Source organism: Aulonocara stuartgranti, assembly GCF_965226115.1.
Source record: "Aulonocara stuartgranti genome assembly, chromosome: 20".
Lineage (NCBI taxonomy): Eukaryota > Metazoa > Chordata > Actinopteri > Cichliformes > Cichlidae > Aulonocara > Aulonocara stuartgranti.
In genome coordinates this window covers 18,780,983-18,805,529 of record NC_138956.1, presented here as the reverse complement: position 1 = coordinate 18,805,529, position 24,547 = coordinate 18,780,983, and the positions used below count along the sequence as shown (strand labels likewise).

The 24,547-nt window shown below is 43.4% G+C and overlaps 1 protein-coding gene and 1 long non-coding RNA gene across 11 annotated transcripts in view; one reads left to right on the top strand and one right to left on the bottom strand.

Moving 5' to 3' along the window:
• The window catches only part of LOC309696408 (uncharacterized protein), a 596,714-nt gene that overhangs the window by 234,905 nt on the left and 337,262 nt on the right, over positions 1-24,547 (top strand). The window lies entirely within an intron of this gene.
• LOC309696818 lies at positions 11,940-15,924 on the bottom strand. Its single transcript, XR_014273667.1, has 2 exons — positions 13,601-15,924; positions 11,940-13,533 (listed from the first exon to the last, which is right to left on the bottom strand). It is a non-coding gene; the product is annotated as an uncharacterized lncRNA (long non-coding RNA).

The following is a 24,547-nucleotide window of genomic DNA, read 5'->3' as shown; positions in this document are numbered from 1 at the left end:
AATCAAACAAAACTGGTGTCAATCAACTGTGCTACGTTTGTGCTGGTTTGTGCTGCTAAAAATTTTGTTTGTGGTGCTATTATTTTAAAGATATTAATAAAATTCCATCCATCCATCCATTTGCTTATCCTTTTAAGGGTCGCAGGGGGTGCTGGAATCTATCCCAGCTGTCATAGGGCAAGAGGCAGGGTTGCCAGTCTGTCACAGGGCCAACACACAGGGACAGACAACCATTCGCACTCACATTCACACCTATGGGCAATTCGGATTAACCAATTAACCTATCACCACAAGCTGCATGTCTTTGGAGAGAGCCCGGAGAGAGCCCACGCAAACATGACGAGAGAACCTGCAAACTCCACACAGAAAGACCCTGGCGTGATGGTGGAATTGAACTCAGGACCTTCTTGCTGTACGGCAACAGTGCTAACCACCGTGCTGCCGTAATAATAACATTAAATAACATTTATGAAGAAATTAAAAGGGGCATGCCAGTAGGTGCGTATCAGTTTATAATTGCATAAGGTGTTTTGAGCCATTAAGCATGTGAGTGAAGTTGGCCCCACCACCTTCTTCAAATCCAACAAAAGTGGTATCAAACGTTTGTGCTGCTAAAATTATCATTTGTGCTGCCTCTGTTTTAAAGATATTAATGAAAATGTAATGGTCAAAAGGTCAACCAGCCCCCCCACATTAATGGAATCAAACAAAACTGGTGTCAATCAACTGTGCTACGTTTGTGCTGGTTTGTGCTGCCTCTGTTTTAAAGATATTAATGAAAATGTAAAGGTCAAAAGGTCAACCAGCCCCCCCACATTAATGGAATCAAACAAAACTGGTGTCAATCAACTGTGCTACGTTTGTGCTGGTTTGTGCTGCTAAAATTGTCATTTGTGCTGCCTCTGTTTTAAAGATATTAATGAAAATGTAAAGGTCAAAAGGTCAACCAGCCCCCCCACAGTAATGGAATCGAATAAAAGCCTTCAGTTTTCAGGCCCCTCTTCTGTGGAACCAGCTTCCAGTTTGGATTCAGGAGACGGACACTATCTCTACTTTCAAGATTAGGCTTAAAACTTTCCTTTTTGCTAAAGCATATAGTTAGGGCTGGACCAGGTGACCCTGAATCCTCCCTTAGTTATGCTGCAATAGACGTAGGCTGCCGGGGGATTCCCATGATGCATTGAGTTTTTCCTTTCCAGTCACCTTTCTCACTCACTATGTATTAACACACCTCTCTGCATTGAATTATATCTGTTATTAACCTCTGTCTCTCTTCCACAGCATGTCTTTTATCCTGTCTTCCTTCTCTCACCCCAACCGGTCGCAGCAGATGGCCGCCCCTCCCTGAGCCTGGTTCTGCCGGAGGTTTCTTCCTGTTAAAAGGGAGTTTTTCCTTCCCACTGTTGCCAAAGTGCTTGCTCATAGGGGGTCATATGATTGTTGGGTTTTTCTCTGTATCTATGAAGCACCTTGAGGCGACTTATGTTGTGATTTGGCGCTATATAAATAAAATTGAATTGAATTGAATGTTTCATTAGAGTGGATGTGACACACTTATTCAAAATGATTTGCCAGTGGGACTGTTTGAGAAAAAAGCCTCATCGGGTGAGGGATTTCTACGTGCGATCAATGGCACAACTTGTCAAGTCCCAATCCTTGGAAGAAGCAAAGGTCCTAATACGCAGCATTGCTATTGTGGCATTAAGTGAGACAGAAGGCTGTGACAGTTTTGGAAACCCCATTATGTCAGAAGTGTCCAAATCAAATCTGAAAAGAAAAATTGCAGATGAGACTATATATATATATAGGGTGGCTGTAGCTCAGGTGGCAGAGCAGGTCAGCCACTAATCAGAAGGTCGGTGGTTCGATCCCAGGCTGCCTCCTCGCTGCATGCCAAATATCCTTCGGCAAGATACTAACCCCGTGTTTGCCTACTGGTGGTGGTCAGAGGGCCCGGTGGCGCCAGTGTCCGGCAGCCTCGCCTCTGTCAGTGCGCCCCAGGGCAGCTGTGGCTACAATGTAGCTTGCCATCGCCAGTGTGTGAATGTGTGTGTGAATGGGTGAATGACTGAATGTAGTGTAAAGCGCTTTGGGGTCCTTAGGGACTAGAAAAGCGCTATACAAATGCAGGCCATTTACCATATATCTGTTTCTGATGACAAGGAAGAAGAAGACATTAGATTGGATCCATGCACAGAAATAAACACCGACTTAAGGCAGTGGGTGGCAGATATTTGTGAGGGGAGCAGGTGCCATGCTGAAGATCATGGTTATCGAGACAATATGCACTATCTACCTGAGCTCGTCCCACACCTAATTAGATTGGGAGGATACCTACCACTCTGGACTGGAGAAATGGTTCCCCTATTTCAGAGCGAAAAACTCACTGCAACTTCAGCTAATGTTGAAGCAGAGTTCAAGAACATTAAACATGGTCTGTTCAAGCATGAAAATCTCCCAATAAGGATAGATAAATTCATTGCACGTCATCTTGGTTTTATTGAAGGGAACATGCGGATCTGTTCTGCAAAACAAATACGAAAAGAAGCAGAGGTTGCCAGACAGGATGGTACAGTGAAGCGTCAGTATCCACACAAAGCCTTTGTGGAGCAGGAAGTGGATGATAACGCCTCTCAGGAGCCCAAAATTGACACAGACATAGACATACAGGAAGGGCACGAAGTACTGCAGTGCGTTTCATGTTGATATCAGGCGCCTCCTAAAAAGGGAAAAGAAAAGTTCATTTAACGCAAAGTTTTCAGGTGTCATTCTTTGGGAAGAATACATGTTTATGAAACTGCATGACATCAGACTCTACCAAATTTTGGAGACTTTTCTTTTAAGATACAACCTTTCTGTCTCTTGTGACAGAGAGTCTGTTTCTTAATCATTTGACAAAAACCCTACACAGTATTTTAAAATAGTGTTCTCCAGATCAGAGCTGTAATCTATATAGAACATGGGGTTTAAAGCAAGGAAAAATTGTGTGTTTATCAGTGAAACCTTTAATTTGTGTTCATTTTATCATTATCAATATATGAAATCTTCACCTTAAGGGACTTAATGAATGGTTTCTTCTAAAAATTAGAAATGATTGAGTCATTTCACATCATATGAAAATATTAATTTTTAATACAAATTTGCCCCTACAAAAATGGAAACTCAGTAACAAAGATAATGGAGATTCTCTAAACACGAGCAAATATCACAGTAAAATTGTTGATTGTGATTTACCCATTGGATGTATCCTCAGTGATTTGGTACAATTATACAACATTTTATAAGAACTGAACAACTGATGAAACTAATTATAGGCCAATCTCCAACCTTCCTTTCATATCAAAAATCCTTGAAAGAGTAGTTGTCAAACAGCTAACAGATCATCTGCAGAGGAATGGCTTATTTGAAGAGTTTCAGTCAGGTTTCAGAGTTCATCACGGCACAGAAACAGCTTTAGTGAAGGTTACAAATGATCTTCTTATGGCCTCTGACAGTGAACTCATCTCTGTGCTTGTCCTGCTAGACCTTAGTGCAGCATTCGATACTGTCGACCATAATATCCTATTAGAGCAATTAGAACATGCTGTAGGTATTACAGGTACTGCACTGCAGTGGTTTGTATCATATCTATCTAATAGACTCCAGTTTGTTCACGTAAATGGAGAGTCCTCTTCACACACTGAGGTTAATTATGGAGTTCCACAGGGTTCAGTGCTAGGACCAATTCTGTTTACATTATACATGCTTCCCTTAGGCAGCATCATTAGAAGACATAGCATACATTTTCACTGCTATGCAGATGACACCCAGCTCTGTCCATGAAGCCAGATAACACACACCAATTACTTAAACTGCAGGAATGTCTTAAAGACATAAAGACCTGGATGGCCGCTAACTTTCTGCTTCTTAATTCAGATAAAACTGAGGTTATTGTACTCGGCCCTGAAAAGCTTAGAAATATGGTATCTAACCAGATTCTTACTCTGGATGGCATTACCTTGGCCTCCAGTAACGCTGTGAGGAACCTTGGAGTCATTTTTGACCAGGATATCTCCTTCAATGCACATATTAAACAAATATGTAAGACTGCGTTCTTCCATTTGCGCAACATCTCTAAAATTAGAAATATCCTGTCTCAGAGTGACACTGAAAAACTAGTTCACGCATTTATTACTTCCAGGCTGGACTACTGTAATTCATTATTATCAGGATGTCCAAAAAACTCACTGAAAAGCCTTCAGCTAATCCAAAATGCTGCAGCAAGAGTACTGACAGGGACTAGAAAGAGAGAGCATATTTCTCCTGTTTTGGCTTCCCTTCATTGGCTTCCTGTTAAATCCAGAATTGAATTCAAAATCCTGCTCCTCACATACAAGGTCTTAAATAATCAGGCCCCATCTTATCTTAATGACCTTGTAGTACCATATCACCCCATTAGAGCACTTCGCTCTCGCTCTGCAGGCCTACTTGTTGTTCCTAGAGTATTTAAAAGTAGAATGGGAGGGAGAGCCTTCAGTTTTCAGGCCCCTCTTCTGTGGAACCAGCTTCTAGTTTGGATTCAGGGGACAGACACTATCTCTACTTTCAAGATTAGGCTTAAAACTTTCCTTTTTGCTAAAGCATATAGTTAGGGCTGGACCAGGTGACCCTGAATCCTCCCTTAGTTATGCTGCAATAGACATAGGCTGCCGGAGGATTCCCATGATGCATTGAGTTTTTCCTTTCCAGTCACCTTTCTCACTCACTATGTATTAACACACCTCTCTGCATTGAATTATATCTGTTATTAACCTCTGTCTCTCTTCCACAGCATGTCTTTTATCCTGTCTTCCTTCTCTCACCCCAACCGGTCGCAGCAGATGGCCGCCCCTCCCTGAGCCTGGTTCTGCCGGAGGTTTCTTCCTGTTAAAAGGGAGTTTTTCCTTCCCACTGTTGCCAAAATGCTTGCTCATAGGGGGTCATATGATTGTTGGGTTTTTCTCTGTATCTATGAAGCGCCTTGAGGCGACTTATGTTGTGATTTGGCGCTATATAAATAAAATTGAATTGAATTGGGTCCAACTCCTGCCTGCCGCACAGCGATTCATGACACGGGTCTTTTAACCTAAAAATGTTTTAATGGCCATGAAGAAAGGACTCTTCAATAGATCTTTCAACTCACCTGTGTTTACTGTCTCCACCTGAAATTAATTGCAGTCTGAATTTTTTTTTCTTCTGTCCTTTTACTCAAAAATCATAATTAAGAAAGCAGTATTTACTCTTAACTTCTAAGCCATGTACAATTATAACTGTTTGAATCGTTAACAGAACAAAAGTTTTAAGTTGTTTCAACTTTGAGGAATTTCAATTGTTATATCCACAAACTTTATATGTCAGGTAGACTGTTGGGCTTTACAGTGCAGTAAAACTTGGCAAAGGACAATACTGTGTCATGAACACCTGTGCCTTTGATGCCTTCTGTCAAAGTCTGTGCTGCGCTTACTGTGACAGTCGTACTGCTCAAAACATGTTGAATAGTTCAGAGGAGAACAAAGTATTCCAGCTTGTGAAATCCCTTGCTTCAAAGGGTGTCACTCAACATGCCTATTGAGGGCAGAGGTGCTGAGCTCAATATTCTGCCCTGTTCAGTTGAAGACTGGTGTTCATCGTGTTGATGCACAGTGCCATGTGTCCACAGTAATTCAAAAAACAATGACGGAAAATCCAAGTGTTCACGTCACAAGACAGTGTTCCTCCCAGTACTGCAAACTTTACACACCAAACACAAGGCAAATACCTTTTGTTTCCATTGATCTGTCAGTCCTCTCAGCTTCTGGCATAGCTCACCTTCAGTCTGCTGTTGAACAAGGGCTCAACCTTCCAGCATCGCCATGCCTAAGACCAATCGAAAGTCCTGATGCATCTCCAACAGCATTTAAAACAGATTCATCAGGAAAGCAACTTTGCACAGGGACTGTTTGTCACAGTTTCACCCTGAGAGAGCTTGTATGGATTGACACAGACCTTGGAAAATGCTCTACAGAAACTCTGGAGCACAGTTTTCACAGTCCAAAAAGGTTTTTGCTTACTGAATTCCCATCCACTCTGCTACTTCAAGGAGAGAAATTCACACTGAAAGCAGTCATTACATTTCAGGAGGGCCCAACACCAGAAACACTCGGGCATTATCTGACATTCTGTAACAGGACCCCGTACATCTGGGAGATGTATGATGACCTAAGAAAGGATATAACCATAGCATCTGAAAACACCAGCGTATGTCCGCACACTGTGCTCTACACAAAGGAATGATGGCAAGATCTCATGAAAGAAAGTCCTTTTCTAGTTTGTGAGTTAGATGATGGAAATAGCTGTTATTTTTCAGTTATTGTATTAGACTTGTGAGGCTCAGACAGTTCAATGTATTTACCTTTTCTAACAGGAAACATATATACTACATTGTTCTCGTAGTTTTGTATTTTGTTACCAGCAAATAAAGTTTTTTTCTCTAACCGAATGCATTAATTATTTTAAATGCTATATTTAACCTAGTTTTTAAATAAGTTATTGCAGTTTGATTACTAGGTTTAAGAGTGTGATCATAAGAAAAAAATATCCAATGCTGGTTAATATCTCTCAATTTCTTTACGGTAAAGAAAGTGGCTGGTTGAGCTTTAGAAACTTTTGGTAATATCTTTAAAATGAAAGCGTCACAAAGGACAATTTTAGCAGCACAAACCAGCACAAACGTAGCACAAACGTTTGACACCAGTTTTGTTTGATTCCATTACTGTGGGGGGGCTGGTTGACCTCTGATGACCTCTAGAAATTTTTATCAATATCTTTAAAATGAAAGCGGCACAAACGACAATTTTAGCAGCACAAACCAGCACAAACGTAGCACAAACATTTGACATCAATTTTGTTCGATTCCATTAATGTGGGGGGGCTGGTTGACCTTTTGACCTTTACATTTTCATTAATATCTTTAAAATGAAAGCGGCACAAACGACAATTTTAGCAGCACAAACGTAGCACAAACGTTTGATACCACTTTTGTTGGATTTGGGTAATGTGGGGGGGCTGGTTGACCTCTGATGACCTCTAGAAATTTTGATTAAAATCTTTAAAATGATAGTAACACAAATGAAAATTTTTGCAGCACAAACCAGCACAAACGTAGCACAAACGTTTGATACCACTTTTGTTGGATTTGAAGAAGGTGGGGGGGCCAACTTCACTCACATGACTTTTCTGTTCATTTTAAGCAGCAGAAGTGAGGCGCATGTCTGTGTGCATGTGTATGGAGCCATTGGGTGCAGTCACTATAGCAACCAGGCTCACACCTGCCTGCTTAACTAGCTCTGTCTCTCACTCTGCCAAGATTCATCTTAAACACTTCTCTTTCAACTGCTGCTGTGTCCTCAGTGTTTGCTCTACAGGTATGATTTTACCCTCAAAACGTTGCCATCGTTGTTCTCTTTCCAACACCTTGTCTTTCAAAGCTCAGACATTTAAAATTTTTAAACTGTGTGGATCAAGTGGAGGGATCACATTTTAGTCATTCAGTGACTCAAAGAATATGAACTTTTAATATTCATTCAGAGGTTTTCTGACTCTAAATTTTCTTTTCTCATTTCTAAGGTTTTTCTAATTTACAATTAAAACATTTTCAGCTTTTTTCCAACTTCTTCTTCTGTGTAAACGTCAGCTTTTAGCACTTCAGCACTTTTGTTTTCAGATTAAATTCTTTTTCTTTTTATCTCATTAAAACTTTTTAACTTAAAATTCAGCAATTAATTCATTTCAATGCATACATTCAGATTCAAGCATTCACACTGCAGTTTCTTCAGAAAATGCACTTTCTAGTTGACAACTAGAATACATACTTACATCATGTATGGACCAATGAAGAGGAAGCCATGAATCAAGCCAAAGTTAGAAACTTAAGAAAAAACTTTTTTTTTCCTTTTCTTTTTTTTTTTTACCAATGTTTGTAATTAGGGTGTAGATAGGTACACAAAGCTACATCATCTGGGGCTGGAAAAGAAAAGCAGCACTGAGGTGCTGAAAGATGCAGTTCCAATAGTGGCCACTTGAGGCTGGGAATCATGGGTGTCCCATGTTAAAATGTCCAACTTTAAACATGGATAGTTTCTGTCTATGATAACTGAACTCTTTCTCAGAACTAAACTGCTTCAGTTTTGCTGAGGCTTAAAGTTTGGGTGCATGTCCTCTTTGATGAACTCTTTGGCTTCCACTAATACACTGTGGCTGAACTGAACCTCTCAACTGTGTTTGTGCTCATGGTGCCTTTTGGAGTAGTTTTTTTTATGACAAATAGTCTGGCCTGCTAACTGCTACAAACCATCCACAAACCATCCACTTCAGTTTTGCTGAGTAAAATGCTAGTATTTTATTCATCTGTTTCTTTGCTTTAAAAGAGTCTTCACGTGACATCAGAGCTACTGGGACATGCACACATGAAAGTCAAAACAGTAGTGCAGTCCTTTGCTCTCCAGCCATCTTATGAACGTCTTTGAGTTTAGCCAAAATGCCGGATAGCTGCTGCCTTTTCGTGTTTCTTTACAGCGGCCAGAAGGGCGTAGAATATGGCACCAACATGTGAACACACCCCTCCTGACCCTGCCTTACAGGTCAAATCACACCAATCCCTGCATTTCCACAGTAACCTAGTCTGTCAATGGAGGCTCATTTAAACTGTAGGACTGATTCACTGTAAAATTCCAAGTCAACAAAATATAAGATTTACACGTGATCATTCATTTCAGCAAACAACAATTTCTTGTTCTTCACCTCTTTGATGACAACCATATTTACCCATCCAGATCGAAAACGCATGTAGATGTCCGTACTTTGAAAGCTTTGATCTTGGTACCAGTGTAAGGTGATCGAGCCATATAAGACGCCACCGAACTGGAGCTCTGGGAGAGACATTGATTTAATTTAAATGTAGATAAAGCTGCCAGCGAAAAGTATGGCTCACAAGTCCCAAAATCCATAGTTTCTCTGAATGCAGCTTGCTAACGTTAGCCCAGATTTGTGACTCCAAAAATCCAACATGGTGGCCATGTTGTTTTCTTTGCAGGTCCTGAAATCAGTGTGAGATGTCCATGTGGCTACAAACACATCATAGTCTATGAATGATAGAAAATAAAATCTAAACCATAGCAACATTACATTACACCTGTGATATCTTTAGCATTGAAGGTGTCTTTATTTGGTATTCAGTAAATGTATCTCCTCATCTTTGCTAATGCTACATTTTTTTTTAACTACCATTTGTTGTTACCATGGCAATGATTCCCTTCAATAAAGATTGTTGTTGTTGTTGTTGTTGGCATCATCCAGCACCACAGGCCCTGGTGTGCTGATGATGGCCTGACAGGAAGCACTGTCCCTGATGTAAAGTATATGGCCTCAGCCAACAACAGTGGCCCTGCTGAAATGTGGATGGTATCATCGAGTAGCACAGGCCCTGGTGTAATGTGGATGGAATCATCCAACAGTACAGTCCCTGGTGTGGTGAAGATCGCCTCACAGGAAGCACTGTCCCTGATGTAAATTGTATGGCCTCAGCCAACCACAATGGCCCTGGTGAAATGTGGATGGTATTGGCCAGCACAACAGGCCATGTTGTAATGTGAATGTCCTCACCAGTAGACCAGGCCCTTGTGTAATGTGGATCGCATCAGCCAGCAACACAAGCCCTGGTGAAATGTGGATGGTATCAACGAGTAGCACAGTCCCTGGTATAATGTGGATGGCCTCATCCAGCAACACCACAGGCCCTGGTGAAATGTGGTTGTTTTCGGCCAGCAAAAAAAGGCCTTTGGGTAATTTGGATGGCTAGCAGCACAGGCCCTGGTCTGGTGAAGATGGCCTCACAGGAATCACTGGCCCTGGTGTATTTTCGATGTCATCAGCAAGCAGCACAGACCCTGGTCTAGTGAAGATGGCCTCACAGAAATCACTGGCCCTGGTGTATTGTGGATGGCATCAGCCATCAACACAGGCCCTCGTGAAATATAGGTGGCCTCAGCCAGCAACACAGTCCCTGGTCTAATGTTAATGTCCTCAGCCAACACCATTGGCCCTGGTGTAATGTGGATGGTATCGGCCAGCACCACAGGCCCTGGTGTAATGTGAATGTCCTCAGCCGCTACTGGCTGAGGACATTCACATTACACCATGGCCTGTGCTTCCTGTGCTACGACAGGCCCTAGTGTAATGTGGATGGCCTCAACTAACAACTCTGTCGCTGGTGAAATATGGATGGTATTGGTCAGCACCACACATCCTGGTGAAATGTGCATGATATCGGTCAGCACCACAGGCCCAGGTGTAATGTGGATGGCATCAACGAGCAGCAGAGGCCCTGGTGTGGTGAAGATGGCCTCACAGGAAGCACTGTCCCTTGTGTAATGTGTATGGCCTCAGCCAACAACAGTGGCCCTGGTGAAATGTGGATTATATTGGCCAGCACCACAGGCCCTGGTCTAATGTGAATATCCTCAGCCAGTAGTAAAGGCCCTTGTGTTTTGTGGAACGCATCAGCCAGCAACACAATCCCTGGTGAAATGTGGATGGCCTAATCCAGCACCACAGCCCCTGGTTTGGTGATGATTGCCACACAGGAAGAACTGTACCTGGTGTAATGAGGATGGCCTCATCCAACAGTACAGGCCCTAGTGTTGTGAAGATGGCCTCACAGGAAGCACAGGCCATGGTGTAATGTGGATGGCCTCAGACAGCAGCCAGGCCCTGGTGAAATGTAGATGGCCACAGCCGGCAACATGCGCTCTGGTGAAATGTAGTCTGCCTCAGCCAGTAGCACAGGCCCTGTTGTGGTGAAGATGGCCTCACAGGAAGCACTGTCCCTGGTGTAATGTGTATTTCCTCAGGCAACAACACTGGCCCTGGTGAAATGTGGATGGTATTGGCCAACACCACAGGCCCTGGCGTAATGTGAATGTCCTCAGCCAACACCACTGGCCCTGGTGTAATGGGGATGGCATCAGCCAGTAGCACAGGCCCTTGTGTATTGTGGATCGCATCAGCCAGCAACACAAGCCCTCGTGAAATATAGGTGGCCTCAGACAGCAGCGTAGGCCCTGCTGTCGTGAAGTGGGCCTCAGAGGGAGCACTAGCTATGGTATAATGTGGATGGCCTCATTCAGTAGCACAGGCCCTGTTGTAATGTGGATGGCCTTATCTACCAACACTGTCCCAGGTGAAATGTGGATGGTAATGGCCAGCACCACAGACCTTGGTGTAATGTGGATGGCCTTAGCCAACACCACTGGCCCTGGTGAAATGTGGATGACATCGGCAAGGACCAATGGCCCTGATGTAATGTGGATGGTTTCAGCCAACAGCACAGTCCCTGGTGTGGTGAAGATGGCCTCACAGGAAGCACTGTCCCTGGTGTAATGTGGATGGCCTCAGCAAACAACACTGGCCCTGGTGAAATGTGGATGGTATTAGCCAGCACCACAGGCCTTGGTTTAATGTGAATGTCCTCAGCCAGTAGCACAGGCCCTTGTGTATTGTTGATCACATCAGCCAGCTACACAGGCTCTGGTGAAATGTAGATGACCTCAGACAGCAGCGCAGGCCATGTTGTCGTGAAGTTGGCCTCAGAGGGAGCACTAGCCCTGGTGCAATGTGGATGGTCTAAGCCAGCAATACAGGCCCTGGTGTGGTGACGATAGCCTCACAGGGAGCACATGCCGTGGTATAATGTGGATGGCCTCAGCCAGTAGCACAGGTCCTGTTGTAATGTGGATGGCCTCATCTACCAACACTGGCCTAGGTGAAATGTGGATGGTAATGGCCAGAACCACAGACCTTGGTGTAATGTGAATGGTGTTAAGGTTCAAAATATTGGGGATGGAGACAAGAGAAAAAACCACAATAACAACACTGGTCCGGCCGGGTTGAGTCAAACGATGATTTAATGATCACACACGTGGGAGATGGACACTGATGCAGACAGCCTCAAAATCTCAAAATGGTGGAGCATTGCTCAAACTTTTATAACCTCTGGTGCCTCCACCTTATCATAAAAAGCCTAAACATTCACATGCTCTCTCTCACACAGCGCCTAAGCTACGACCTTGGCTCCCTGTTTATCTGCTCCTGCTGAAATGGGGCAGAAAACTCCAGCACACTCTGTTCTCTTCTACTCAGACAAATTAGACAATAACCTTCTGCGAACAGTATTTCTTATAACTCAGCAATATAATGCATCATAAAACAATATCATTCATTCACAACAAGTCAGCAATTTAATGTAATGCAAATCAGTTTAACTAATGCAATAGTTATCAGCTTCTTCTAATTCAGGAGAATAATGCAAACTAAAACTACATAATAATTCACAATCTTTAATTAGGGGTATAACATGGCATAAAATAATATCATAATTTTACAATTCCCCCTGATGAGGTCATTAGAATAATGACCTCACAAACACCCTGTAGCCCAGTGTGGCCGGGTTCATCTCTTCTCACTCCTGAGGTCCTTTGTCCCCCTGAGGGGCAAACCATATGTAAGATGACCTCTGTGTTTGCGCAAGTCAGGTGCAAGACAAACTATTACTACAAGGATAGCAGGTCCAGATGACACTCCCCTGTTCTCCCACAGCTTTATTTGGTGTTCCCTTATACCATTCAGACGTAGACTAGAACCTCTGTCCGAAGAGCTCTTAACCTTTATTTTATTGCTGCAGCTACCAGTGTCGTCCAGTTGGGTGATCCTCTGCTCTTAATTCTTCAACCTTAGGGGTTAGACAACCCTTCAGTCGTAACACAGATCAGGGGATTATTCTGCTCCGATTTCAAACAACGATCTGTGTATTCTCCAGAAAAAGGAACAGGAAGGTGTCCCCTTTTTGCCCAAAAGCCTCTCGAACTTCGTTGGTCTGGTGTTCCCGGATTTCCGCCAACCCCTTCATGGTTATTGCTGTGTTTATGGGATCCATCCTTTTGTGGTGACTAGCTGGAGCCCAAACGCCATGACCCTTGGACCCAGTTGATGTCTCGGCAGTCACTGTGTCTGACTCTGCTACGGAGGATCCTCGCATCTCTGTGACCTCGTCTGGTGTCTGTTCCTTTCTCTGTAAGAGACAGAAAACCAAAACACCTCTCTTCCTAACCCTAATAATCTAATGTTATTATCTACTGACCTTCTAGTGATTCAGAATTGGTCTAAAACATTCAGAATGTCCCAGGGACTTATTCTAATCATATCTTATGTGTGTGTAAGCATGTTTGCATTTAGCCCTCCGCACTCAAGGCATTTCTTACACTTTATCAGTCCGGACAGTCACGCCGAACGAAGCTTCTGACCTTCAAAAGGCCGAGTGCCAACTCGTTATAAGCACATTTGCAAGGTGTGTCTGAAAATTATTGAAACCCCTCTTTTTAACAAAAGACAAAAAATTAACAAATCTTCTAAACGCTATTCAGTTCATTTCAATGAGTAATGATTAAACATGAAAGTGATAGTTTATGCTTTTTCACTGATTCTCTAAAAGGTCTGTCTTCTCGGACCGCTATTAGCTTAAGCTTTACCATTCCTAAATTATTAAAGACACAAATGAAGTTATAAAATGTTCAAATAATCCTGGTTTGATGTTAAAGCTCAACCTTCCCCCCCTTTTTTGACACATTCCAATGTGTCAAATCAACGGAGCTAGAACATTCAAAAAAAAGTTAGGCAGCTACAAAGTTTCCCAGACTCTTAAGGTGATCCGCGTGTAACGTTCGGACTCAGGTATTTAATATTTTAATAAATCTCGTATAATTAACTGCCACTATTTAAACTAACCTCAAAGACATAATTTAAGAAAAGATCACAAAGAATAACATGATATCAGTGTTTTGTAAGCGCGTGCGGCCTTCTATGCTCGAAGCCTTTCCCCTCAATAGATCAGTCAGACATTCGCGCTGACTGTAGCTTTTAACCCTTATTAACTTGAGCACAACTCTACAATGAGCAACAAGTTGCAATATGTATAAAAATGATCATGGTTACACCTGCAATGAAAAATTATATCATTATCCTAACACCTGTAAATGGAAGATTCATCAGAAGTTATAACAATCACAGGAACACAGATGTTAGTATAAGGTCAAAAGCTTCAATAAATGATCATCGATGCAATGCTTGTTGCATGATTCTCATACAATAATAATGCTGACATTGAAAATAACAGTATAACACCCCCTTTTGTCCCGTTTCACTTGACACCTAAACGTTTATAAATGCCTCTTTAATTCTTGATTTTATTTCCCCCTTTTCTCCCCTTACTGACCACAGCAGGGGGATCTTAGTTTTGAATCAGCCATGAATCCAGCTCACCTGATTCATCAGTGAGCTCCACCATCACTGGCGTCTGACAGGGTGGCGCTGCATACTCTTCCTTTAATATCACTATTTTCAACCTGTTAATGAGAGTGTTTAAACCTGAAGTCGACTACGTCCACAACAAGTCAATACAGCTGTAAATGTGGCCAATTATCAATCTATTACCAATCAATAACAACAGATAACTTCTATTTTATGCATGCTTTTAATCAACCACTCACCCAGAGGATCTCCAATCCCAGGAAATGCCTTCTCCTCCTTTAATGAGTCTGTCCTCCTTCCATGCCCTGGTAACTGGTCCATCCAGAGCCATATGATCTCAAATATACATACGACAAGCCAAACCACACCTTGGTCACACCAACCCCCTTTCCACCCCCAAGATGTCCAATGCCATCCTAGTATGGACTGTCAAACGTGGCTTTAACGCTGACTGTTCTGACAATCCATTTTATAACGTTCCTGGTCAGATTTGCCAATCTCTGCACCAGAGTTTTAAACGTTTCGCCATTTTCATTAGGTTTTATCTTTTATTTAGTTTCGACTCCAGATTTTCAATTTTTTGCCAGTTGTAATTAGTTTTTACCAATTCTTTGCTAGTTTAGTCTAGTTTTTATTTTCTGAAAATCCTTAGTTTCAATTTAGTTCTATTTGTGTTTTGCAAAAGTTAAGTGTAACAAAATCTCAGTTCCATCATATCAGTCATGCTCTTCTAATTATCCTTGGGTGTTGAGACTAATAACTATTAACTCTTGCCGCACCGAGTGTTCCTAATTTTGGTTGAAGTCAATTGATAACCTTTTGAAGGCGATTGTTTCACACCTTTATTTAGATGTCCCAGTCCTGTTATCTCGGGATACATCACGCTGCCTTATCTGGGGTTAGCTATTTTCTTGGGATGCGAGTTAAGTGGGTGAGCTCTTCAACGAGGGGGAGCGTGCTCCCCCTGATGAGGTCTTCTAGGTAAGCTAGGTTAACCTTCTTGTGTGAGCTTTTCAAGTGCACTTTTAAGGTTTGTGGGATTTTTGTTTTATAAATGTCCCTCAAGACCCCCTGATGACCCAGTAATTCATTTTTGCGCACTGTAGTACACATTTAGTTTTTTGCTTGTAGCTCTCATACTCTACTTGCCACTCCTCTAAGTCCTGATGTTTCTTAGAGAGGACAACAGTACCTTTAAAATTATGTCACATGTGTGGGGGTGTGGCCTTGCCAATTGTTTTTCCCACCTTTTCAAAATGGCTGGCGTGCCCACAAGCACATTTTATGGAAGAGAGAAAGGTAAGCTTGATATTTACATTTAAAATGTTTTGTTAAACTCAGATTTTTATTTTATTCAAAAAATAAACATCTGGTAAATAATTTCAGGGGTCTTTAAGAATTAGGCTCATTTACTTTCACAGGGAACATGACTAATTTATTAATGTGTGCTCTACACATTGGGACTTTATATTTATATTTATTTCACTTTTTCCTAATACCCAACTTTTGACAAAGGCGGAGAGAATTCTTAACACAATTATTAAGGGAGATTCAAACATAGATTTTTCAAAATATAAGAGGGTCAGGACCCACTAAAAGCCACAGAAAAGATTATCGAGATGCAGTGGCAGATGTAATAGAGAAAGACACAGGGCCACCTGAAATCTGTCGTCCTATCTGGTGCAAAACCAACATGTAGTAGAATCTGGAATTTTGATTTTGAGTTAAAAATAAAATATGGGTAAAATGCAGAAATCTTTTCCAGTAAAGTAAAAAAAATAAGTGTCGCAATTATAGTTGAATCCATAACACCTAATTGTTTCTACGAGATCACGTCGTTGCTGAGAGTTATCAGTGATCTCAATGTGTGAAAAGAACTCACAGTATCTGGGGTTTAAGCTCCTCTTGGCTGAGAAACCTGGGACAAACATGTGAACAAGACCTGAATAATACCAGTAATGAAGACTTCTCTCCAAAGATCAATAAAAGGAAGCCCCAATCTGATGAGAGTCTAGCAAAATATGGTTCACTCCACTTGCCTGAAATGGTTAGCAGTCCAAGGCATTTCAGTTGTAGAATGATTGGGTACAACAATGAAACAGATGTGAGATGAGGGAAGTGCCAAATGTTCCTTTGTGTCTCCAAATAAAATCAGTACTTCCTCAGATATCCTAAATAAATTGACTTTTGTGAAATAGACAGTTCAGTGCCATCACTTATTCCTAAACCAATAGTTTACAGCTAGTGAAGTGTCAGTGACTTCTGGGTTGGTCCCTGATCTTCATCTTATGAGATTGTTATTTTAATAACACTTGATTCATTTAAAAGAAAAAAAAGAAAAAAAAGAAAAAACGAAAATATTTTCTCCCTGTTTTTTCTTATTCTCTGGGTCTCAGGAGGACATTACGTCCCTCTCCACTACAAGACTCTTGTTATGTCTACAAAACAGTCATATTAAAATCATCCTCAATTCTATTCTGGCGCTGTCTCCCGACTTTTCCTGACCTGATTCTGCGCGTGAACGGAGCAGCAACACAGACGACTCGACTAACGTACTACCTTAATTTCACTATAGCAGGGCACGCACACATCAATGCAACCAAACACATTTTGCTATAAATCTAGTTAATTTTAGTTAGTTTTGTGAACATTCAGTACAGTTTTAGTTAGTATTTCTTTTTTTTTTTAATTTTATTACCGTTAACACAAATTTTTCCACTTCTACTTTTCGTTATTTCATTTGTTGTCTTTAATAATAATAATCTCCTCTGCACCCTTGAATAAACACCATTAACATGATCAACCTTTTGCTGCTTGTTATTTCACCATGTTATTGAATCAAATACTTCATGCTTATGTGGTTTACGACATTATATGTATCTAAATCTCCACTTTGTGTCTAAATGTTTGAAGAATTTTTGAGGGTCAAATTTTGAGAATTTGACCATAGAGAAAGTTATGGCGTTCTCACCCCCTTTGGGGATTACCTGTTTCCAGTTTTGATGATATTCCTCCCCGTTCTTTATTTTTGCAAGTACCCCTCTTCGGTGGCGAGAAACTGTTGGTGTGATCAAGCGGGTGCTGTAAAAACAAAAGCTCAGGACAGAACAGTCACCAGTCATGTACTTCATTCAAAATTAACAAATATCAAGCTTCATATTGATCCTCTGAGTGTAATGGTACATTTTAATTTGCACTTCTAAAAACAATATTTTCTTTATTTTACTCTTGTTCTTGTGCAGCACCACCCCTCAGCACATGCCCCTGTTATTTTATCTTACTTTTAAATTGTTGACTACTTCAAGAGAGCGCCCAAAAGACGGGGACCAGTGTTTATCATTACATATCTCCATTTTGAGTGTGGCTGTCTATCATTCCCCTCTTATTCATAGACCTCGGTGGAGGGTTTTTTGTTTGTTTTTTTGTTTTTTTCTAAAATTAATTGACTCTCTATAGTGACCCACTATGGTTAATAATAACATGCTCAGTCATGAGTGGGATCAAACCTTTTCTTCACTTTAGCATTTAATATTCCCAACAATATAATGTAATACCTTAATTAAAACACAGCTACTAAAACACAATTTCCTTAATGCAAACATCAGTAGCTCAAAATTAGCAACCAAAGGGTTCAGTCTGCAGTTCACACTGCTGTGAAGCTACAGCTCTTTAGTCTCTGTCATTCTTCTGTTCTTGCAGACAAAACAAAGCAAAACAAAACATCCACCCTTCTTTTACAGGCTGGGTGAATTGTCTGTGGACATTCAATAATCCTAAAGTCAGCACCGTTTTTGTCTCAGTATCAAGTCAGTTAAACTTTTAGTCGTCAGTCCATGACTTTTAGTCGTCAGTCATATGCATACATCCACACACATTCATACCAAAAGTTGCTGATAATGGAGTCTCACGCGCAGCCTATTCGAGGCTCCATCACCAGCAAGATGACGTCATCATTTTAAAGGAAACAGCTCCTTGTTTGTTTTTCCTTCTTTGGACTGGATTGACTTGCTGCAATCCTTTTAGGCTTCAGGATCAGTGTCCCATATAAGTCAATTTTCTCCCAAGCTCATTATAATCATGGAGAAAAAATACTTTGCGACTGTTTTCAATAAGAATATTTTATAGCGCTTTAAAGTTCAATCTCTCAGGCCTGGATTAAAGAGCTGATTTGTTAAATCAGGAACTCACAAAATACCAAAATATCACCACCGGTGGATCACACCTCTCAGATGTTCTTATCTCAGTGCACTGTAACAAAAGCAAAAACAAACGTAAACAATAAAACACTCATATAATAACAGATACTGGGGCCCATTGCAAACATGTCCAAAGTTCAAACCATCTTTCTCTCTTTTAGAGAAAGAGAACAATCCAAACCTCACTGATAGAATCAACCTAGTGTCAAACAAAACCCAAAGATCAACCAAAACTCCTTTTTGCACCAACAAAACATGTTGGATTTACTTGACTCAATAGTGGACACTAGTTACACACCAACTCTTTACCTTGGCAAAAACGTAAACAACTAAGTTGAATCAACACAACCTTTTCATAATCTCTTCGAAATAAAACTCACACCATTCATTCATCATTTTCGCTCTGTACCACTGCTCCTTGTTAGACTGTGTGAAGCACAGTAAACAATTCAGTGGAGGCTTTGAGCCATAAACAGACATCACGCACAGACATTGTTTTCATTATCAAAGTGCTTCAGACCATGTCCTCTAAATCTACACAAATGCCCTCTGCGTGGCATGAAATACATTTAAGCAATAGATAATCAATCAGTTCTTGCTGTTGTAACCAACTCCGTATTTGGATGTTTGTGTGCAGCATTTGTTAGTAAAGCATTCTTCATTGCATCAGCGTGTGTGTGTGTGGATCACTTCTCAGTTCATTGAATCAACATTTTAATTTGTGTGTGTGTGTGTGTCATTTCTCCCTCAATCAACGAGTGCATATGTTCATATGTATGTTTCTTTTCACTCTGAGTCGGTGCATGTAGATGTGTGTGTTTGTGTGGGTGTTTGTGTTCATCACTTTCCTGTTGTAGTGTTCTGGGTAAACCACGGCCTGAAGCGTGCCCTGGGTCCTGCCCTCCTCCTTTTCAGTCTGTTTGCATCCATTGGTGCTGCTGCTCAGAGTTCTGTCCATACTGGTTCTGGCCCCAATTGAGGCAGTCCTTTTCTCCAGTGTCCAGCATCTTCTCCTTATTTCGCTCCTCCTTAACTTGACCCTTTTGCTTCGGTCTTCCTTCAGGGTTTTGATACGCAGCTCAATTGTCTGGATGTCCGTTTGTTGCTTGCAGAAGTGCGACTGCTGTCCGTTTGTTTGCAGGTGGAACGGCTGACATCCAGAAGGTGTATAGGAGAGTCTGCAGCTTCCACCTCCCCAGTGGAAGACCTCAATCTTTGTTCTGTTAGTTTTACACAGGCCTCAAGGCTCTCTGGGATCCCTTCTTGCACTCTCAAGCCCACGGCTGAGGTCGTAGTCGTGGTCCCATTCCACGGGAATGGAGTCCATGGTTGTTTGGGTGTCTCGGCCCGAGCGTTCAGTCCAGAGCTGGGCAGCCCAGGACGCTGAGCGATCGGAGGACGGCAGAGGCGACAGGAAGCCATCCCCCTAACGTTCGCTCCATAGCAGACCGGACAAATCACACTGCTCATCTAGCTCCAGGATGCTCCGGCCTGATTTCAAGTCCGGTGTCTTGGACTCCAAGCCTGATGGGTTTGATTTTCAGCTAGCTCCTCCTGGGCCATGCTCAGTTTCTGCTCTGATGCCTCGAGGTCTTATTGAGGGCAGAAACCTCAGAGTCTTTTCCGTAGAAATCAGATTTAAGTCCATTGATGTTTTCCTTGCTTTGCTCCACGGCCTTTTGCGGCTCTGCTGTTCGGCTCTTCTCAGAGGTCAGCTCCTGGCCGAGCCCCGACACCTGTGCCTTCAGCTTATTTTCTCCTGGTGTTTTGTCCATTCTGAGGTGACCTCAGTTACTCCTCCTGTCCCTGGCACGCCCTTTTTGCTGCCCGATGGTCATTGTTGGTCCGTCACTGTCCTGCACAGTTTTAATGCAGAGTGGTTAAGGTCAGCATGGTTTTGCTCGGCCTCACTTTTCATCTGGGCTTGATGGGCGTCTCGTCACAGCTCTGTCAGCTGAAGCTGTCTTTTTCCATATGGCAAGAATGTAAAGAGTGTGTGAGAGGGGTGTGTCCAATCAGGCACAATGCTGGTGGCTTTGCGAGTGCCTCGTTTTCCAAATCCAGATGTTTCTTTGTCACGTACACAGCAACAGAGAGAACAGTCTGTTGTTGGGATGGCTGAGGTCTTTCACGATCTTCCTGGTCTTGGTCCAGCACCGCCTGCTGTAGATTGAGTGCAGGTCAGGGTGCTCGGAGCGGATGGTGCGCTCAGCTGATTGCACAACCCTCTGTAGTGCTTGTCTGTCCGGCATGGTGCTGTTCCCGAACCAGACAGTGATATAGCTGCTCAGGATGCTCTCAATAGTTCCTTTATATAAGGTGGTCAGAATCGGTGGTGGGAGCCGGGCCTTTCTCAATCTTCTCAGAAAGAAAAGACGCTGACAGAAATCTCCCCGTGTAGTGAAACGGGCCTTGGATTACCGCTCTCCGTCTCTGCTGCATGAGATCATTTTCCTGCAGCACTGTTGACATTCCCGGACGAGCCCCCAAGCTGTTAAGGTTCAAAATATTGGGGATGGAGACAAGAGAAAAACCCACAATAACAACACTGGTCCGGCCGGGTTGAGTCAAACGATGATTTAATGATCACACACGTGGGAGATGGACACTGATGCAGACAGCCTCAAAATCTCAAAATGGTGGAGCATTGCTCAAACTTTTATAACCTCTGGTGCCTCCACCTTATCATAAAAAGCCTAAACATTCACATGCTCTCTCTCACACAGCGCCTAAGCTACGACCTTGGCTCCCTGTTTATCTGCTCCTGCTGAAATGGGGCAGAAAACTCCAGCACACTCTGTTCTCTTCTACTCAGACAAATTAGACAATAACCTTCTGCGAACAGTATTTCTTATAACTCAGCAATATAATGCATCATAAAACAATATCATTCATTCACAACAAGTCAGCAATTTAATGTAATGCAAATCAGTTTAACTAATGCAATAGTTATCAGCTTCTTCTAATTCAGGAGAATAATGCAAACTAAAACTACATAATAATTCACAATCTTTAATTAGGGGTATAACATGGCATAAAATAATATCATAATTTTACAATGGCCTTAGCCAACACCACACACCCTGGTGAAATGTGGATGACATCGGCAAGGACCAATGGCTCTGATGTAATGTGGATGGTTTCAGCCAACAGCACAGTCCCTGGTGTGGTGAAGATGGCCTCACAGGAAGCACTGTCCCTGGTGTAATGTGGATGGCCTCAGCAAACAACACTGGCCCTGGTGAAATGTGGATGGCATTGGCCAACACCAAAGGCCCTGGCGTAATATGAATGTCCTCAGCCAACACCACTGGCCCTGGTGTAATGAGGATGGCATCAGCCAGTAGCACAGGCCCTTGTGTATTGTGGATCGCATCAGCCAGCAACACAAGCCCTGGTGAAATGTGGATGGTTTCGGCCTCCACCACAGGCCCTGGTTTAATGTGGATGGCATCAAAAAGTAGCACAGGTCCTTGTGTAATGTGGATCACATCAGCCAGCAACACAGGCTATGGTGAAATGTAGATGACCTCAGACAGCAGCGCAGGCCCTGCTGTCGTGAAGTTGGCCTCAGAGGGAGCACTAGCCCTGTTGTAATGTGGATGGCCTAAGCCAGCAATACAGGCCCTGGTGTGGTGACGATAGCCTCACAGGGAGCACATGCCGTGGTATAATGTGGATGGCCTCAGCCAGTAGCACAGGCCCTGTTGTAATGTGGATGGCCTCATCTACCAACACTGGCCCAGGTGAAATGTGGATGGTATTGGCGAGCACCACAGGCCCTGGTGTAATGTGAATGTCCTCAGCCATGACCACAGGCCCTGATGAAATGTAGTTGGCCTCAGCCATGACCACAAGCCCTGTTGAAATGTAAATGTCCTCAGCCAGTAGCACAGGCCCTGTTGTAATGTGGATGGCCTCATCTAACAACTCTTTCCCTGGTGAAATATGGATGGTATTGGTTAGCACCACACACCCTGGTGTAATGTGAATGGCCTTAGCCAACACCACTGGCCCTGGTGAAATGTGCATGATATCGGTCAGCACCAGAGGCCCAGGTGTAATGTGGACCGCATCAATGAGCAGCAGAGGCCCTGGTGGGGTGAAGATGGCCTCACAGCAATCACTGTCGCTGGTGTAATGCGGATGGTAGAAGCCGACATCACAGGGCGTGATGTAATGTGGATCGCCTCAGCCAGAAGCACAGGACCTTGTGTCGTGAAGATGGCCTCACAGGAAGCACTGTCCCTTGTGTAATGTGTATGGCCTCAGCCAACAACAGTGGCCCTGGTGAAATGTGGATTATATTGGCCAGCACCAGAGGCCCTGGTGTAATGTGAATATCCTCAGCCAGTAGTAAAGGCCCTTGCGTTTTCTGGAACGCATCAGCCGGCAACACAATCCCTGGTGAAATGTGGATGGCCTAATCCAGCACCACAGGCCCTGGTTTGGTGATGAGTGCCACACAGGAAGAACTGTACCTGGTGTAATGAGGATGGCCTCATCCAACAGTACAGGCCCTAGTGTTGTGAAGATGGCCTCACAGGAAGCACAGGCCATGGTGTAATGTGGATGGCCTCAGACAGCAGCCAGGCCCTGGTGAAATGTAGATGGCCACAGCCGGCAACATGCGCTCTGGTGAAATGTAGTCTGCCTCAGCCAGTAGCACAGGCCCTGTTGTGGTGAAGATGGCCTCACAGGAAGCACTGTCCCTGGTGTAATGTGTATTTCCTCAGGCAACAACACTGGCCCTGGTGAAATGTGGATGGTATTGGCCAACACAACAGGCCCTGGCGTAATGTGAATGTCCTCAGCCAACACCACTGGCCCTGGTGTAATGGGGATGGCATCAGCCAGTAGCACAGGCCTTTGTGTATTGTGGATCGCATCAGCCAGCAACACAAGCCCTTGTGAAATATAGGTGGCCTCAGACAGCAGCGCAGGCCCTGCTGTCGTGAAGTGGGCCTCAGAGGGAGCACTAGCTATGGTATAATGTGGATGGCCTCATTCAGTAGCACAGGCCCTGTTGTAATGTGGATGGCCTCATCTACGAACACTGTCCCAGGTGAAATGTGGATGGTAATGGCCAGCACCACAGACCTTGGTGTAATATGAATGGCTTCAGCCAGCAGCACATGCCCTCATGTGGTGAAGATGGCCTCACAGGAAGCACTCTCCCTGGTGTAATGTGGATGGCCTCAGCAAACAACACTGGCCTTGGTGAAATGTCGATGGTATTGGCCAGCACCACAGGCCCTTCTGTAATGTAGATGGCATCAGCCAGTAGCACATGCCCTTGAGTATTGTGAATGGCATCAGCCAGCAACACAGGCCCTTGGTGTAATGTGGAAGGCTAGCAGCACTGTCCCTGGTGTAATGTGTATTTCCTCAGCCAACAACACTGGCCCAGGTGAAATGTGGATGGTATTGGCCAACACCACAGGCCCTGGCGTAATGTGAATGTCCTCAGCCAACACCACTGGCCCTGGTGTAATTGGGATGGCATCAGCAAGTAGCACAGGCCCTTGTGTATTGTGGATCGCATCAGCCAGCAACACAGGCTCTGGTGAAATGTAGCACAGGCCCTGCTGTCGTGAAGTTGGCCTCAGAGGGCGCACTAGCCCTGGTGCAATTTGGATGGCCTAAGCCAGCAATACAGCCCCTGGTGTGGTGACGATAGCCTCACAGGGAACACATGTCGTGGTATAATGTGGATGGCCTCATCTACCAACACTGGCCCAGGTGAAATGTGGATGGTTTCGGCCAGCCACACAGGCCCTTGGGTAATGTGGAAGGCTAGCAGCACTGGCCCTTGTGTAATGTGGATGGTATCAGCCAGCACCACAAGCCCTGGTGTAATTTGAATGTCCTCAGCCAGAAGCACAGGCCCTTGTGTATTCGGGATCGCATCAGCCAGCAGCACAGGCCCTAGGGAAATTTGGATGGCTAGCAGCACAGGCCCTGGTCTGGTGACGATGGCCTCACAGGAATCACTG